Source organism: Arachis hypogaea, chromosome 20 (genome assembly GCF_003086295.3).
Source record: "Arachis hypogaea cultivar Tifrunner chromosome 20, arahy.Tifrunner.gnm2.J5K5, whole genome shotgun sequence".
NCBI classification, from domain to species: Eukaryota; Viridiplantae; Streptophyta; class Magnoliopsida; order Fabales; family Fabaceae; genus Arachis; species Arachis hypogaea.
The window spans coordinates 89,888,926-89,894,661 of NC_092055.1; the positions used below are offsets into that span (position 1 = coordinate 89,888,926).

General features: G+C 36.4%; 1 non-coding gene across 1 annotated transcript; it reads right to left on the reverse strand.

Moving 5' to 3' along the window:
- Window positions 1-5,192: 5,192 nt before the first annotated feature.
- Window positions 5,193-5,300, reverse strand: LOC112787163 (small nucleolar RNA R71). The gene has a single exon (XR_003194592.1). It is a non-coding gene; the product is annotated as a small nucleolar RNA R71 (small nucleolar RNA).
- Window positions 5,301-5,736: the final 436 nt, after the last annotated feature.

Here is a 5,736-nt window from a genome sequence, read left to right on the forward strand (position 1 = left end):
AGAAAGAGCCTCTGCACGTGTAACATTCAAGCTCAGCCCAAGCACACACCAAGTGGGCCCCGGAAGTGGATTTATACATCAATTACTTACTTCTATAAACCCTAGTAGCTAGTTTATTATAAATAGGACTTTTTACTATTGTATTAGACATCTTTGATCATCTTTGGATGCCTAGTTCTTAGATCATGGGGGCTGGCCATTCGGCCATGCCTGGACCTTTCACTTATGTATTTTTAATGGTAGAGTTTCTACACTGCATAGATTAAGGTGTGGAGCTCTGCTGTTCCTCAAAGATTAATGCAAAGTACTACTGTTTTTCTATTCAATTCAACTTATTCCGCTTCTAAGATATTCATTCGCACTTCAACCTGAATGTGATGAACGTGACAATCATCATCATTCCCTATGAACGCGTGCCTGACAACCACTTCCGTTCTACCTTAGATTGAATGAGTATCTCTTAGATCTCCTAATCAGAATCTTTCTGGTATAAGCTAGATTGATGGCGGCATTCATGAGAGTCCGGAAAGTCTAAACCTTGTCTGTAGTATTCCGAGTAGGACTCTGGGATTGAATGACTGTGACGGACTTCAAACTCGCGAGTGCTGGGCGTAGTGACAGACGCAAAAGGAGGGTGAATCCTATTCCAGTATGATTGAGAACCTCAGATGATTAGCCGTGCTGTGACAGAGCATTTGGACCATTTTCACAAGAGGATAGGATGCAGCCATTGGCAAGGGTGACGCCTCCAGACGATTAGCCTTGCAGTGAAAGCGCATCGAACCATTTTCCAGAGATGATCAAAAGTAGCCATTGACAACGGTGATGTCTTTACATAAAGCCAGCCATAGAAAGGAGTAAGACTGATTGGATGAAGACAGCAGGAAAGCAGAGGTTTAGAGGGACGAAAGCATCTCCATGCATTTATCTGAAATTCTCACCAAGGATTTACATAATTATTTCTATCCCTATTTTATTATTAATATTCGAAAACTCCATAACCATTCTATATCCGCCTGACTGAGATTTACAAGATGACTGATGAGCGGATAATTTATACGCTTTTTGGCATTATTTTTAGTATGTTTTTAGTAGAATCTAGTTACTTTTAGGGATGTTTTCATTAGTTTTTATGTTAAATTCACATTTCTGGACTTTACTATGAGTTTGTGTGTTTTTCTGTGATTTCAGGTATTTTCTGGCTGAAATTGAGGGACTTGAGCAAAAATCAGATTCAGAGGTTGAAGAAGAACTGCTGATGCTGTTGGATTCTGACCTCCCTGCACTCAAAATAAATTTTCTGGAGCTACAGAACTCCAAATGGCGCGCTTCCAATTGCGTTGGAAAGTAGACATCCAGGGCTTTCCAGCAATATATAATAGTTTATACTTTGCCCAAGTTTAAATGATGCAAACGGGCGTTCAACGCCAGCTCTCTGCCCAATTCTGGCGTCCAGCGCCAGAAACAAGTTGTAAAGTGGAGTTCAACGCCCAAACTGGCACAAAAGCTGGCGTTCAACTCCAAGAATGACCTCTCCACGTGTAGACTTCAAGCTCAGCCCAAGCACACACCAAGTGGGCCCCAGAAGTGGATTTATGCATCAATTACTTACTTCTGTAAACCCTAGTAGCTAGTTTATTATAAATAGGACCTTTTACTATTGTATTAGACATCTTTGGATTATCTTTTGATCGATTGATCACGTTTGAGGGCTGGCCATTCGGCCATGCCTGGACCTTCATTACTTATGTATTTTCAACGGTAGAGTTTTTGCACTCCATAGATTAAGGTGTGGAGCTCTGCTGTTCCTCAAAGATTAATGCAATGTACTACTGTTTTCTATTCAATTCATCTTATTTCGCTTCTAAGATATTCATTCGCACTTCAACCTGAATGTGATGAACGTGACAATCATCATCATTCCCTAGGAACGCGTGCCTGACAACCACTTCCGTTTTACATTAGATTGAATGAGTATCTCTTAGATCTCTTAATCAGAATTTTCGTGGTATAAGCTAGATTGATGGCGGCATTCATGAGAGTCCGGAAAGTCTAAACCTTGTCCGTGGTATTCCGAGTAGGACTCTGGGATTGAATGACTGTGACGAACTCCAAACTTGCGAGTGCTGGGCGTAGTGACAGACGCAAAAGGATAGTAAATTCCATTCCAGTATGATCGAGAACCTCCAAGATGATTAGCCATGCAGTGACAGCGCATCGGACCATTTTCACAGAGAGGAATAGGATGCAACCAACGACAAGTGTGATGCCTCCAGACGATTAGCCGTGCTGTGACAGAGCATTTGGACCATTTTCCCGAGAGGATTGAAAGTAGCTATTAGCACCGGTGACATCCTTACACAAATCCAGCCATAGAAAAGAGTAAGACTGATTGGATGAAGACAGCAGGAAAGCAGATGTTCAGAGGAATGAATGCATCTCCATACGCTTATCTGAAATTCTCACCAATGATTTACATAAGTATTTCTATCCTTATTTTAGTATTAATTTCGAAAACTCCATAACTATTTTATATCCGCCTGACTGAGATTTACAAGGTGACCATAGCTTGCTTCATACCAACAATCTCTGTGGGATCGACCCTTACTCACGTAAGGTTTATTACTTGGACGACCCAGTGCACTTGCTGGTTAGTTATGCGAAGTTGTGAAGATATGTTTAGACCATGGTTCTGTGCATCCGTTTTTGGTGCCATCGCCAGGGAATCAATTTCAAACAATAATTCACAACCTGAGTAACAATTTCGCATACCAAGTTTTTGGCGCCGTTGCCGGGGATTGTTTGAGTTTGGACAACTGACGGTTCATCTTGTTGCTTAGATTGGGTAATTTTCTTCTTTTCAAAAAGTTTTCAAAAAATTTTTTCAAAAATCTTTCAAAAATTTTCTCCTTTGTTTTCGAAAAAAAAAATGTTTCAAAAATATATTTTTCTTCAAAATTTTTAAGAATGAATTCTAGTGTTTCATGAAGCATGTTGAAGTCTGACTAGCTATAAAGCCATGTCTAAATTCTTTTGGACTGAGGCTTCCAAACCATCAGCATAGAGGCGAGTTACTTTGATAAGTAATGAGCAGTATATTCTCTGATGTTATGTGCTAAAGCTTGGCTGGCTATTAAGCCATGCCTAACCCTGAGATTGGAGCTTTAGACTAAGAATGCTAGATTCCTGGAATTCATATTAAAAATTTTGGAATCCTTATTTTTGTTTTTCAAATAATTTTCGAAAAAATACAAAAAAAATTAGAAAATCATAAAAATCAAAATATTTTTTGTGTTTCTTGTTTGAGTCTTGAGTCATGTTATAAGTTTGGTGTCAATTGCATGTTCATCTTGCATTTTTCGAAAAAATTCATGCATTCGTAGTGTTCTTCATGATCTTCAAGTTGTTCTTGGTAAGTCTTCTTGTTTGATCTTTGCAATTGCATGTTTTGTGTCTTTTCTTGTTTTTCATATGCATTCCTGAATTCTTTATGTCTAAGCATTAAAGAATTCTAAGTTTGGTGTCTTGCATGCTTTCTTTGCATTAAAAATTTTTCAAAAATGTGTTCTTGATGTTCATCATGATTTTCATAGTGTTCTTGGTGTTCATCTTGACATTCATAGCATTCTTGCATGCATTCATTGTTTTGATCCATAACTTTCATGCATTGCATCATTTTTCTTGTTTTTCTCTCTCATCATAAAAATTCAAAAATAAAAAAAAATATCTTTCCCTTTTTCTCTCTTAAAATTTTGAAAATTAGATTTGACTTTTTCAAAAATTTTTAAAATCTAGTTGTTTTTATGAGTTAAATCAAATTTTCAATTTAAAAAAATCTTATCTTTTTCAAAATCTTTTTCAAAAATCAAATATTTTTTCAATTTTTTTTAGTTATTTTCGAAAATTTCAAAAATATTTTTCAAAAATCTTTTTCTTAATTTTACATCATATTTTCGAAAATAACATCATCAATTAATGTTTTTATTCAAAAATTTCAAGTTTGTTACTTACTTGTTAAGAAAGATTCAAACTTTAAGTTCTAGAATCATATCTTGTGATTTCTTGTGAATCAAGTCATTAATTGAGATTTTAAAAATCAAATCTTTTTCAAAAACCAATTTCTATCATATCTTTTCAAAAATATCTTCTTATCTTACCTTTTTCAAAAAAGTGATTGCAAAATATCTTTTCTAACTTCCTAACTTCTTATCTTTTCAAAATTTGTTTCAACTAACTAACTAACTTTTTGTTTGTTTCTTATCTTTTTCAAAACTACCTAACTAACTCTCTCTCTCTAATTTTCGAAAAAATCTTCCCTCTTTTTCAAAATTTCTTTTTAATTAGACTAATTATTTTATTTTTTATTTGAATTTTCGAAAAACTACTAACCTTTTTCAAAAACTATTTTCGAAAATCACTAACTCTTTTTCAAAATTTATTTTCGAAAATTCTCTCCTCCTCTCATACCCTTCTATTTATTTATTCATCTACTAACACTTCTCGTCATCTCACATCTCTGCTCCTATCATCACCTTTGTGTTTGGATTCTTTATTCTTCTTCACCCCTATTCCTTTTCTTCTTCTACTAACAATAAGGAACCTCTTTACTGTGACATAGAGGATTCCTCTTCTTTTCTTTTTCTCTTCTCTTTCTTATGAGCAGGGATAAAGAAAAAAGCATTCTTGTTGAAGCTGATCCAGAACCTGAAAGGACTCTGAAGAGAAAACTAAGAGAAGCTAAATTACAACAATCCAGAGACAACCTTATTGAAAATTTCGAACAAGTAAAGGAGATGGCAGCCGAACCCAACAACAATAATGCAAGGAGGATGCTCGGTGACTTTACTGCACCTAATTCCAATTTACATGGAAGAAGCATCTCCATCCCTACCATTGGAGTAAACAATTTTGAGCTGAAACCTCAGCTAGTTTCTCTGATGCAGCAGAACTGCAAGTTTCATAGACTTCCATCTGAAGATCCCTTTTAGTTCTTAACTGAATTCTTGCAGATCTGTGATACTGTTAAGACTAATGGAGTAAATCCTAAAGTCTACAGGCTCATGCTTTTCCCATTTGCTGTAAGAGACAGAGCTAGAATATGGTTGGACTCTCAACCTAAGGATAGCTTGAACTCTTGGGATAAGCTGGTCACGGCTTTCTTAGCCAAGTTCTTTCCTCCTCAAAAGCTGAGCAAGCTTAGAGTGGATGTTCAAACCTTCAAACAAAAAGATGGTGAATCCCTCTATGAAGCTTGGGAAAGATACAAACAGTTGACCAAAAAGTGTCCTTCTGACATGCTTTCAGAATGGACCATCCTGGATATATTCTATGATGGTTTATCTGAGCTATCAAAGATGTCATTGGACACTTCTGCAGGTGGATCCATTCACCTAAAGAAAACGCCTGCAGAAGCTCAAGAACTCATTGACATGGTTGCTAATAACTAGTTCATGTACACTTCTGAGAGGAATCCTGTGAGTAATGGGACGCCTATGAAGAAGGGAGTTCTTGAAATTAATACTTTGAATGCCATATTGGCTTAGAACAAAATATTGACTCAGCAAGTCAATATGATCTCTCAGAGTCTGAATGGAATGCAAGCTGCATCCAACATTACTCAAGAGGCATCTTCTGAAGAAGAAGCTTATGATCCTGAGAACCCTGCAATAGCAGAGTTAAAATACATGGGTGAACCATATGGAAACACCTACAATCCATCATGGAGAAATCACCTAA